Genomic DNA, 14,397 nt, shown 5'->3' with positions numbered 1-14,397 from the left:
TCTTCCTTCTCCTCCATTTTCCTTTATCTCATTCTCATTGCAATTTGTGTTTTACCAAACGTAGTTATTTACCTGTATTTTCAACCATTTATTTATATTACTATTCCATATTGTCCTTCTATTTAATATTACCTTCCATCTGACACTCTTTCATTTCATTCATTTTTAATGAGAAAGGTTTTCAGATACTACTTTTGCGCAAGATACAACAATAAATTTTAGTCTCTGTTGGCTTCAGATTTTTAATCATTCTGCTAGACAATAATCCTAATGAATCTAAATGACATTCTACAATACGCAGATCTCCTATACTTCTATCAGTATCAACATCCAATGAGAAAATTTTCCTCTGTTCCCAAATGTAGTACATCAGTAGACATGAGAATTTTTAGTAATTGAATAAGATTGTTCATTACCCAGGACCTTAGCTGCCTGACGTTTTATCGTCCATGAAAGTTGAGTACCCACTTCTGTTACTGAAACCTCCATCGCGATATATGTCAGCAAAGTTTGTTCGTTAAATCGAGAGAAGCTGGAGTTCCAATTTACGATAGAGGAACGGAGTCAGCAGCAGACGGGTGTTTCCTAAATGGAGACGCCGCCTAGTTAAGCTGACCAATTACGAGAGCATTGTAGAGGAGACGTTCCGAATTGCTTGCGGAGTACGCTAAGCTGTTCTGCCTTCTCAGAAAGGGAACCTAAGGGGAAACACAGACGCCGCTTCATTAAGGACCGCACGGGTAACTAGCCGCGTCTCTTTGTTGGGTCCTAGAAACATCTGAGGGCCGGCTGGTTACAGCTGACGTCTCTATTGTGTGCAGCGCTAATGAAGACAATTACCTCCAGATGCGTGTCACTTGCGTCTGAGGATGCGGAAATCAATTTAACTGCTTAGGTGTCCCTTGCAACCTGCAGGCATTATTACACGCGTAGTAGGCCAACTGACAATTACACACCGCTACCGAGAAAATGGTCACATACGGCACTACATTTTCGTATCTTCAGGCCGCTGTATTGTTATTTAATTACACCAAAAAATTTGGTAAGACCGAGATCGGCCCTTAGTGTTCACAACGGACTACTGTGTTACATTCAGCAAAGCACCCGCCAGTAATCCAGCTACGAGTTATCGCTGACTTGCCATGCTGGACATGTCGTCGCTGACTGACCACCGTCTGCTGGGCATGTAGTACGGATTATGTGCAGTTTTAACGCGAAGATCAACTGTTTTGATGCCAGTGTTACATTTTCACTTTGTGTCTATTTATATCTTTGATTTATGGACATATGGTCACAGTACCTGTGTAAAAAAACGACTTTGTTTCCTGCTTCCTTTTTGGCAGCGGCAAGATACAGATGTGTGCATAGGTTATAGATTTTTCCGGTAATTGTTTAAAAATCCATTTTTATTATGTTTTGTGGTCAACCTTTCAGTTTCCCTGCGTTAATTACATGAAGAAAATAATTTCTAGCCGTTCATTTTAAATTGGAAACGACTTTCTTGATGACGCAACGACCGAGCGCCATAAGCGCTCCATCGCCAGCTATTTTGTCTTTCGAAAGTTGAACCTGAAACTTCCTTCGAGAACCGATTCATTTTTTATAAACTAATTTCCTTGCTTGAATATTGAGTACGTACACTGTTATTCACTACCAAGTGCACCGTTAACAGCAATGATCATTTTGTCCCGAATTTAACTTTCGTTTAGGAAGTATATCCAGTAAGTCTGACTTTATTGACCTTGCAAGTAATCAGTACTTGAAAAAAGGTCAGTAAAATGAATAATAATTATATCTTCCACATTTTTACCGCCTTCAAAGTGTATTCCTTTTAACGATACATATCAACAAAAAAATCTCATCATATTATCTAAAGGGAACAATTTCATCTCTGTTACGTTCATTTTAAAAGCTAAAGCCACTGTTACTCCTTGAGACCTGAGCGCTCTACTGACAAAAGTAAGTTTTGTAAGTTCCTCAGCATATATACTACACTGCTCGAAAAAAAAAAATAGAGTTGCAATTCGCTGAGACAGGTACAACTGCCATTACAGTGCACAGTGTTATTCGTGTTTAGTGTTGTTATTCAGTCTGCTTGGAAATATAGGGGGGAGGGGGGCAGGATCAGAAGCTGACTGATCACTATGATGGACACTAAGAAGCCACATAATCGTTTGAGACAGCGTTATCAGCACCTGACAGAGTTGGAAAATGCGCTCCCTGTGGGCATCCACTTGTCCAGCAGGTCGAATCGCGTAACATCCAGTGTCTTATGAAATTTGGGCTTTGCAGTGGTCTCATGTTAGATTGAATGGGAACGCACGGGCAGTAGTATACAAATTTGTGGGGAATTTGGATGTGGTAGTCACCCTATGCTGGAATGAAAGGGAACGTGAGGATAGGAATATTCGCCGTCAAGGTTGGAGTTGAAACATGTGACCACGACAAGGATGAATCGCCTTAATGTGCCCATATCGCAATCTCTGCGCCTGCCATTTGACAACAAGTGAAGGACTCCTTCCAACATTCTGTGCCATACCGCACCACTGGTTGTAGACAAGCTGCAGTCGGACAGGGTTATTAGCGTCCCAGTCATGTACTTCCCTTAACACCAAAATGTAAACGGCTGCTTTTGTATGGAGTGGTGCCTTGACAGGAGTGCATGGACCGCTGCTAAATGGTGTCACATTGTGTTCAATAATGAATCATGGGTCTGCGCCACTCCTGTTGACCACTGTTGGCGAGTACTGCAGCCACCTTGGGAGGGGTCCTTTTCTCCTGGTGTTTTTGGAAAGTACAGTGCTGTTACTAATGTCGTCATGATGTGGGGACTCATCTAGTATGACTTACGATCACGACTGGTAGTGGTTTGAAGAAGTTCTGATTGCTCAACGGTACGTCACGGAATTTCTCTCGTGCGAAAGTATCGTGCTGCCATTTTTCAAGAAGTCAATGCCCACACGTACATGGCACGTGTCTCCATGAAGTGTATGACTTATGTTGAGGTGTTTCTGTGCCCAGCAAGATTACCAGGTCTGTCTTGAAAAGTACGTGTGTGGGACCTGATGGAACCTCAACTCGTTTAATAACCCTACCACTACTATTATAATTTTGTGTGCTTTTACCTAACTAACAGAGAGCCTATCTCTATGTTACCGGTTCCCGTGAGATCACCGAAGTTAAGCGCTGTCGGGCGAGGTCGGCACTTGGATGGGTGACCATCTAGCCGCCATGCGCTTTTGCCATTTTTCGGGGTGCACTCAGCCTCGTGATGCCAATTGAGGAGGTACTCGACAAAATAGTGGCGGCTCCGGTCAATGAAAACCATCATAACGACCGGGATAGCGGTGTGCTGACCAGACGCCCCTCCAATCTGCATCCTCAACTGAGAATGATACGGCGGTCGGATGGTCCCAATGGGCCACTTGTGGCCTGAAGACGATGTGCTTTTCTTTATCTCTATGTTACCACGTATAACCCTCGTACTAAAATTTAGTTTAGTTTCCAAACAGATTACACTATAGGAGGATAGTCCTGTTAATAGGAAAAGCTAATCAATAAAGTTGCCCTTTTGTACAGCATTTGGTTCTGTGTTGTGCCTAATGGATAAGCAAATCAGACCATTCACTTCTTTTCCTAAGATCTTACCGTGCTGTTAGATAGAAAAGCAGTATGAATAGTATTATACTAAAGCTAGGACAAATCAGTTTAAAGTTCATTTAGTGGTTTAAAACCTCAGCTAACGGTCGGCAGCCTATCCAGGCACTGAAACAGTGAACTATTGGAAAAGCGGAAGTTAGAATTTTGCCTACTTTCTTGCTGCTGTTTACTTTGGTAATTAAAATAAATATTACTCCACTGAAACAATGTTAGACTACATCCTTACACATTACGTTTTTAAAAGAGAAAAAGCCCAGTAGATAACTGCAAGGAAGCTAAAAAAATTTGGCCGGAGGGGGAGGGGGGTTTACTTTCTGAAATGCACTTTCCATAACCAACAAACTTAAATGCTAAAATACTTGTATACTAAAGCACACACTTTTTACACTGAACATTTCACTACAAGAAAACCAGTCATGTAATAGATTGAATTTTACGTACGCAAACTTTTACTATAACACTTTGCAATAATTCGGAAAATTTTCTCATTATTTACACAAAAACAACTAAAATGGTGCATCTTTACATTAACTTGGCACTTCATTAGTCTTTAAAACAGGATACTCGGATTAATCAAACACGAGGAAGAAACCCTATGTAGGTGTATGATTAGGATGAATTAACAGTTTGAACCAGTTTCTTTAAAGTTACAGAATGCTTATTAAAACTTAGTTTCAATTAATGGTTCACGCTGTGCAGAAGTAAAAATACAAAAAAAAAAAAATTATAAAATCTTATCTGGTGGCTGTGGGCTTGGGTGTGGCGTTGACGGCTACGCTATCCGCAGTACGGCCTGCAAGTATCTTTTTTGCGTCGTTCGGTTTTACATACAGTAGCCCAACAGCTCGCAGCTATGCCGTAATCCGTTTGCAGTCTTCATCCGAAGCGTTTTTGTCCAAATACGCAGACAAAACTTCTCCTTCTCCGCGAAGATGTAGCCTCAATCACTGCTGCCTGCAGACTGTGTGACTTACTTCCCGAGCTTGCTCTAGGTAGCACGCCAATTCGCCCTTGCCACCTTTGCCACTCCCCAGAGCAACTTCCGTTTCAGACGAAAGCCCACTGGCTTTTACATAACACCAATTTCTTACACTGTTCCTAAATGTGACCATTTCTTAAATTGTGAAATTTACATCAACATGAACAATTTACACACACAAACATTTTTAAATACAAAATGTCATCAGAAAATTATTTAACGTAATAAAAAATTTACGTAGTGTTTTACATACATTACTCCCAAACAATTAAAAGAACTTCAAACTCCAGTATAGCACTCTGTACCTTACAGCTACAGAAATTATAGAAGCACTATGGGAATATTTTAAAGCAAATAAGTAAAATATGAAAATTTGAATGAACCATAAAGAAGTAATGTTATACATTCCAGTGCACGTACCCACCACAATATCGAGAACCAGTTACAAAATCTGTGAATGTGTTTGCCTCATGGTGTTACAACTGCATTATGACACCCTTTACAACCGAATCATTGCATGCATCTAGCCCAGAGTGGGTCCCACATCCTTTTGGTAAGTGGACTCATATAGCCAACTGGTTAGTTGGTTTCAGATGATTTCCCCAAGACCCAAACGATTAAACAACATACCTACGATATTTCAGCGCCCTGTCAGATACACCGTCTGCACGTGCAGCACTAAAACACTGTCTTTTTAACGTTAACCACCTGGTATTAACTTCATTAATTTACATCGCATTCTCTAGGTAGAAGAGACTATTGGGGTAAAGATCCACTGCAGAATCAGGAACTTGTCAGGTAAATGCCCTACGAGAAGTAATTAGGGAAAAGGAGATCCCAAGTGAGAATACTCGGGAGGGGACTTTCTGTCCTGCTATTTGCCTTACAGCAAGGGTAAATAAGCAGATAACTTTGGTGATAAATGGAGGATTGGACCTACTTTGAATTCTGGCACACTGGCCCCTAGACCATAACAAAAGTGTTAGGAAGCCTTGTGTATGTGAAAGCGTGTTCGCTTATGCGCGTACAAAGTAATCCTCAACATGAGCGATCTACGTATGTCGTCATCGATCGCAAACGATGATGTTATTCATATGGTATCGTCAAAGAATCTGCAGCGCGAGATAGCAACTGCAAGTCGATATTTACATCCATCAAATTCATCATAAGCTCGAATTAAAACACAAGTGGTACGAGAAGGCTCTATAACCTCACGTGCCAAATTATTGACCGTTTTGGACGTTTTTATGTTTATTCTTTGGTTTAGGTGTGTACTGAGTATGGATGGTAATGTAGTAACAGCTAGTTAAGTCCTATCCAACAACAAAAATAATCTTTGCCTTCTGACAGTTGTTGCTGAATTATCGTTGTTTATTGTGTGGGCTCACTGAGGGTAACATTTTATTCAGTACAGTTTGTCGGCAGCATTCTTGCGTTTCGGAGAATCTGTTTCGAAATAACCAGGAAGAAATTGATATCATCTCGACAATATCTTCGTATTAATTATTCGTGCTGCGGTTATAGTATACCTGAGAAATACATTATATGTTGTGAAATATGGGACGTTCCTAACCCTAATGCAGCCCGAAGGGGATTTGGGGACGTAGAACAATTCCAGTAATAAACAGTACATCAAGTGATACGTCATTAATTGTTGTCAGTTAATTTCTTAACTGTCCGTGTTGTGTATATATGATTCGCGCGATCGGAGAAACTGATTCGGGGAAATATAACGTAAAAGTATCGCTATTACGTGCATGGCAGTGGTTCAAAGTAAAAGGCAGATTGACAGAATGACACAGGGTCGGTTTTGGTTACTCTGAAATGCCTCCAGTTTAAAATTTCCGATTAACTGCAATAAGAATTTCTCACGCTGTTAATTTTCGGAAAAACTGCAAATATTTTCTCTTTCGTTAAGGAACGAGGCACTATGCGTCTACTCTTGGATAAATTTATTGCACAAGATGTGCGCACGTAGCATAGAATAATTTCGTTAGTATTGCTGTTCTCTTCGCTCCGGATTCTAGTAATCAGTTTAGATTCGAGTTACTGTATTTGAAAGCTTCTGTAAATTGTCTACATAAAAACCATTTTATGTCAGGGGGAGGTTTCTCTTCGTTGGCATGCTGTTACGTACATTTTGAAAGCCTACGCGACTGAATGAAAGCAATTAGTCCCTCGATGAAAACAGTTATCGCAGCATACTCGCTGTTAATGAGGGCCAAAGCCGCTACCAGCAAGGGCTTTCTTGTCCCCACCGATTCTTCTCGAGGCTACAGACGTGACGGTCTCTCACGATTTCCTCATCAGGCGGAAGCTCATAACTAAAGTGGAAAAAACTTAGACTGTTACGAAACAACAGTAGAGGGTTTCCGAAAGAGCTCGTACTCAGAAAAAAGAGGCACATAAATAAGCTACTCTCAAAACAGAGACGATTTACAAGTTGAAGTAGTCCAGCATTATTAAAAGGCATTTCAGCATCTCCAAAAAGCTGCTTCCGAATTTGACATCAGTGCAACTGTTTTGTTTTGTCATCATCTGACAGAATTTAAGGCTCAGAGTGGTTCGTTCAAACCACGTATCCATAATTACGACATAAGTATTGAGGTTATGGACAAGTAGTACATACCACTTTGTGCCAGAGTCCGCAAGATGGTGATGAATTGGCCGAAACAAATTTCAGCGAAACAAAGCATTTACGCAGATTTTTGGTCGTATGTATAAGAATATCTTTCAACAATGCTATGTAACATGTTTAAAGAAGATTGTTCTTCTGCCTCATAAAGATATCATTACATATATTGATTTTATTCAGCCAGCTGAAGTACTTCAGAGGCTACAAATGCGAAATTGAAATAATGAAGAATAAATCGATGGATTCTGGTCTAGTCTCTCGGTTCCTTGGTTTCAGAATGCATGGCTGGTTTTTGCGATGTCGCTACGCTACTGTCTAGGGCTGGTTGGTTCAAATGGCTCTGAGCACTATGCGACTTAACTTCTGAGGTCATCAGTCGCCTAGAACTTAGAACTAATTAAACATAATTAACCTACGGACATCACACACATCAATGCCCGAGGCAGGATTCTAACCTGCGACCGTAGCGGTCGTTCGACTCCAGACGGCAGCGCCTAGAGCCGAGTGACGTAGCGGTCGCTCGGCTCCAGACTGCAGCGCCTAGAGCCGCACGGCCACTCCGGCCGACACTGTCTAGGGCCAATCAAAGGCATTTGTCGGAGTTTACGTTGATAATTGGTCACAAAAGTTGAATAATCAAATATGCAGGCATGATTTTGCATTGAAAATAATTAATATTGAGAACTCACAGTTCTTTTGAGTTACTGAAAACTGAGTTTATTGTTCTCTTACTTGCTCTGAATCAAAGCAACGACCTTGCGAAAGCTTTAAAAAAGATGAAGCCTATGAAACCTTAACAGTACGACATTTTTGGTAACTTGAAAATTCCATTTAAAAAAATCGAAAATTATTTCGAAATTCGTCCGCGTATCTTTAAAAACTAAAGTTCCACACTGGCTAATGACTGAAAACTACATGTTCAAATGGTTCACAAAATAATGGCGAAAATATTTTAGAATTGTATCCTGTTACCTAGCGTGAATAATTCTGAGTTCACACGCAAGCTAACTCGCTGAAATATTCGCATGTATTCACTTCCGATATATGAAAAAAACACTTGTGTCCGAATTCATACTTACAAAGTTTCCGGATACTATCGAAAGGTGACCCAATCACTGGTCACGCATAAACGTTCACTGCTCTGGTTCTGGCAAACGAATGACCTACCAGTATTCATCCACATGTTCACGAGCAAGACGGTCGCTGGCTACTGAAACAACCACACTGGCCTTAGTGAAATACACATTCTTCTGTTTTCCAATGTATACTCATTAGCTATTAATTTTATGATATACGTATGTGTGATACTTCAAGTGGCATGAAAATATTCTCACTTATTCACTGATATGCTTCGTTTTCTGTTAAGTCTATTACTTTGTCTCATATTTAGTGCTTTGTACTTGTAAACACTATTTTAAGCTGTTTTGTTGCTGATAAATAAAAACAAATGAAACTAATTCTAATTTGATACTTTGTCGCAACTTTCATCCTTCTATCAATAATTTTACAGAAAATTCACTTTTTAAGTTTCGAATGCATGTTGTGGAACGTAGTTTAAGACATATAACGTTTGTAAGAAATCTGCTATCTTCCCACAGATCCCCCTGAGCTGTATCTGCAGATCCTCAGCTTATGAAAATCGTACAAGGTGCTGTTCAGATATTAACTACTAAGTTTATTTTAATTACAATACCTTGACAATGAATAACTTAAGAATTACTTCCCTGATTGCGAGCGCGTTTTCACATATGTACTCACCTTAGTCTTTGTAACGGCATTATTAGTTTTTCCGTAACGGTCTTGGATAGGTGTTTACAAAATTTAAGGTTATTTAGTTGTCGATATATCCCCTCAGTTCCGCTTGGCTAGTACCCCTCCCATGCGTCTCACCAATGGGTAGCGAGCACCTGGTTTTGTGAAGTCATGCACCACGGCACGGGTTTATCTGCCGCTCATCTACAGCCGTAAGATTATTCATACTCTCACAGTCCACCAGCTGCTACCATCTACAGGCGACGCTGTGACACCTGCAAAGACTGTCTGTGAAAAGCCTAGCACCTGGAACTCCACCTGAGTTGTCAATCGTATGAACACAGGGCTTATTTTTATTTTTTTATTTACATGTCAAGTTCCGTAGGACCAAATTGAGGAGCAAATCTCCAAGGTCATGGAACGTGTCAGTACACGAACTTACAACATAAAAGTAATAACAGATAAAAATAAATGCTCATGAACCTGAAAAAAGTCAGTCCATAAGTTTAAGCAAACGCTATCAACAATACAACGAAAATCAGCTTATTTTTTCAAGGAACTCCTCGACCGAATAGAAGGAGTGACCCACGAGGAAACTCTTCAGTTTCGATTTGAAAGCGCGTGGATTACTGCTAAGATTTATGAATTCGAGTGGCAGCTTATTGAAAATGGATGCAGCAGTATACTGCACACTTTTTTGCACAAGAGTTAAGGAAGTCCGATCCAAATGGAGGTTTGATTTCTGCCGAGTATTAACCGAGTGAAAGCTGCTTATTCTTGTAAATAAACTAATATTAGTAACAAGAAACGACGATAAGGAATATACATATTGAGAGGCAAATGTCAAAATACCCAGACTCGTGAACAGAGGTCGACAAGACGTTCGTGAACTCACACCACTTATTGCCCGAACCGCCCGTTTCAGAGCCAAAAGTATCATTCTAGAATGGGAAGAGTTACCCCAAAACATAATACCATACGACATAAGTGAATGAAAATAAGCAAAGTAGACTAATTTACAAGTATCACTCACTTTCGATACCGTTCGAATTGTGAAAATGTCAGTATTAAGTCTTTGAACAAGATCCTGAACGTGGGCTTTCCACGACAGCTTACTATCTATCTGAACACCTAGGAATTTGAACTGTTCAGTTTCACTAATCATATGCCCGTTCTGTGAGATTAAAACGTCAGGTTTTGTTGAATTGTGTGTTAGATGCCCATTCACATCGGCATCAACTCTTTAATGTTTCAAGTACAGCGCCATGTAGGGCTGCACCCTTATAATAAATAACTCCCCCTCCTCCATGTTGCTCCATATTCACACTGAGTACTCGCTATCACATGTAGCATCACGCACTGTAGTATTTGCATCAAAGCAGCTTACAAAGTTGTTCCTAAATTCAGACACACAAAATTAAAATTTAACTTATCAGGCTGTAGCTCTGCTAACTCATGCAACACTTCCTACCCTTTTATTCTTGAACATATTTATATATATGTGTGTCTGTGCTTAACAAAAGATAAGTACACATGTGTGAAGAAAAATCTAGACAATCTAATATTCTAATGAATCTTATCTCCGATAATCTCTGCATATATCTGTAGTTATAATTGGTCTGAAAATTACAGTAAATAAATGATAATCACATTATGTGGTCACGGTATAGCAATCAGTTTCTAAACGTTACTTACAAGTTCTGCACATGTTGTCCTTTTGTAATGGTTTATGAAATTGGACATATATATCGTTGCACCTTTCCATATGTCTTTCGTAGCACAAACAGAACTACTGTTCACAACACATTTTTCGTCTTCCTGAGCATCTCTCACGTCAGCAACTGGAAGCAGTTAATTCCATAAATTATCTGGGAGTAGACATTAGGAGTGATTTAAAATGGAATGACCATATAAAGTTGATCGTCGGTAATGCAGATGCCAGACTGAGATTCATTGTAAGAGTCCTAAGGAAATGCAGTTCGAAAATAAGGGAAGTAGGTTACAGTACACTTGTTCGCCCACTGCTTGAATATTGCTCACCAGCGTGGGATCCGTACCGGCTAGGGTTGATAGAGGAGATAGAGAAGATCCAACGGAGAGCGGCGCGCTTTGCTAGAGGATCATTTGGTAATCGCGAAAGCGTTACGGAGATGATAGATAAACTCCAGTGGAAGACTTTGCAGGTGAGACACGCAGCAGCTCGGTACGGGGTTTTGTTGAAGTTTAGAGAACATACCTTCACCGAGGAGTCAAGCAGTATATTGCTCCCTCCTACGTATATCTCGCGAAGAGACCATGAGGATAAAATCAGAGAGATCAGAGCCCACAAAGAGGCATACCGACAATCTTTCTTTCCGCGAACAATACGGGACTGGAATAGAAGGGAGAACCGATAGTGGTACTCAAAGTACCCTCCGCCACACACCGCCAGGTGGATTACGGAGTATGGATGTAGATGTAGATGTAGCTTACAATGATGAACCCCAAATCATTGGCCCTCTTTCAATTTGTCTTGCCAGCTAGTTGACATGAAGAAAAGCTGGAAACAAAATCACAAAATCAGTCACCCAATATTTACATGTGTCTGAATACTGTGGAACAGTCAGATCAAAACCCAAGCCAGTTGCTACCCCGTGTTCTGGGACAGAACTTTTCCAGGACTTCTCCAGCTAAAAGGACTAGTGACTCGTGAAGGTACGGAAGTAACAGAAACAAGCAACAATGACTGTGAATTTAATAAGTACTTCTTTACTTCATTACTTACGGTGAAGGGTATGTGTAATGTTTTCTGTAATCTGCGTCCACTGACTAACTGTGGAAGCGTGACTATCACAGGGATACAGCTGCGAGCAAGTTATAAAATTGTTCCTCGCTGAATGGCAGAGACCTAGCGAAGTACGCACTGAACGGACAGTTGCTGTCAGAGACAGTGTCCCAAGTTCTGAGAAGAGCTTCACAGGGGGCAGGAGAGGCGTCCCCTAGCCTGTAGACTTCCACTTTGAGAAGCAGCGTAAAGAATACCTTCTAAACAAAACAGAAATCAGCAACACAAGGAACTCGCAGCAAGAAGAACCTCTTGGAGCCATAGGAGATATGAAGTAAATGATGTTCAAATCTTGTGTGGGAGCCCAGGATTGATTCAGAATAATTGTTCCTGTACCGAGGGTGAAGACGTGCAAGTGAATACACGCAGCCACTGACATTGGCGAAAACGTGAAACCACACTCATAGTTAGAGAGAATTTTTGTTTCCTCGCCCACTCTAAGAGAGAAATGTGTATTTCTGGATAACAGCAGTAAATTCGTTATGAGAAGCGATATTTCGCTATTTTTATCAAATGCTGACACTGACTTCATTGTAGTGTGCAACATGTTACTGGAATTTTATGTTTCTATGTATAGAATGCATCTTCAGATATGTAGTTTTATATACATAAAGTGTATAAAAATATACTATTATGTCCTTATAGAACTCCAGAATTTGGCAGACAATTACAAACATATGATCCTCCAACATTAATGTTAAAAGATAAAGATAATAACCTAGCCCATAGCAATAGTAAAAATACAGAAATTCTAGCAGAAACATTTAACAAGTTACTAAATTGTGAAAATCCCCCAGAACTTCTTCAGATAAACACAGAAACCCCAATTAAAACACCAGCAGAAAATATTAATCCACCTACAATTAATGAGGTCTACAGAGCTTTGAAAGAACTCAAAAACTACAAAGCAAGTGGAGAAGATCAAACGTTTGCTGAACTTTGGAAATATGCAGCAGAACCAGTAAAGATAGCATTACACCAATGCATAGTAAAAATCTGGAATGAAGAGAAATTACCAGAAAATTGGACTACTGCTATAATACATCCATTACATAAGAAAGGAGAAAAATCAAATCCAGACAACTATAGAGGAATTTCCCTTTTGGACTGCACGTATAAGATCATGTCAAGAATACTATACAACCGCTGTAAAGATCAACTAGAACTGAAACTGGGAGAATATCAAGGAGGATTTAGATCCTGGAGAAGCTGCCCAGAACAGATAATCACCTTGAAGTTAGTTATGGATGTCTACAAAAGAAGGCAAAAACAACTAGTCATAACCTTTGTAGATTTCAAAAAGGCATCCATAGAGCTTCAATGATGAAAATATTAAGGAATTTTGGACTTCATCCGAAATTAATAAAAATGATACAGTTAACCTTAACAAACACCAAATCCAAAGTAAAATTTAGAGGAGAAATATCTGAACCATTTACGATTAAAACAGGGTTGAGACAGGGAGATTGTTTATCACCATTGCTATTCAATTGTGCTCTTGAATATGTAATGAGAGAATGGCACAAGGAAAATCCTATGAATATTAAAATTGGAACTAAGAAAGATAAAATAAACCTAAATTGCTTGGGATTTGCTGATGACCTAGCATTACTAGCTAATAATATTCAGGAAGCCACGAAACAAATAACAAGCTTACAAAATATAGCACAAAAATTAGGACTCCAGATATCATTTGAAAAGACTGAAATAGTGGTAACGGATCCACTCGTAATAGATCACATCACAGTGAACAATAGGGAAATTAAATTAGTGAAACAATTTAAATACCTGGGTGAAATTATAACACATAAATTGGACGAGAAACCTGCATGGCGAGCAAGAACTAATAAAATGATAAAAGCTCAAAAACTAACATGGTCTACGTACAATAAAAAATGTCTATCAATTAAAACAAAATTAAAACGTTACAAGACGGTGGTTCAACCAGAGGTTGCATACGGAAGTGAAACTCTTTTTAAAGTCACCCAGAAAAACAGAATTGACAAAATTTTAAAAGTAGAGAGAAGAATTGCTAGAACATGCATAAATAAGAAATATCAAAAAGCTGGGCAATGGCGGATAGTTCCAAATGAAGTGGTATACAGAGAACTGGAGCCCATCACTGATACTATACGAAAGAAAAGGATCTCTTTTTGTGGTCACATTCTGAGGACACCAGAAACCAGATTATCAAGTAAAATTATTGAGAAACTCTGGAATTTGAAACAACAAGGAGGATGGCTTAAGGAAATAAGAGAGGATATGGAAGAACTGGAAATAACTCTGGATGATTTGCAGAACAAAACGCCAAATTTAAAGAAGTTGAGGGACACAGAAATAAGATTTAAACCAAAAATTGACAAACGACATACAATGAAAAGGGTATTTACAGATGAGGAACGACGAAAAGCATCGGAACGAATGAAGAGATACTGGGCCACTCGGAAGGGGAAAATACCAAAGAAGAGGACCAGAAATGATTGACTGAAGTGGTCCAATGAGGCCGTAAAAGCAGAAGAAGAAGAAGAAGAACTCCATGAGCTACGC

This window comes from Schistocerca piceifrons, chromosome 6 (assembly GCF_021461385.2).
Source record: "Schistocerca piceifrons isolate TAMUIC-IGC-003096 chromosome 6, iqSchPice1.1, whole genome shotgun sequence".
In the NCBI taxonomy this organism is placed as follows: domain Eukaryota; kingdom Metazoa; phylum Arthropoda; class Insecta; order Orthoptera; family Acrididae; genus Schistocerca; species Schistocerca piceifrons.
Note: the sequence above shows the minus strand (reverse complement) of the source record.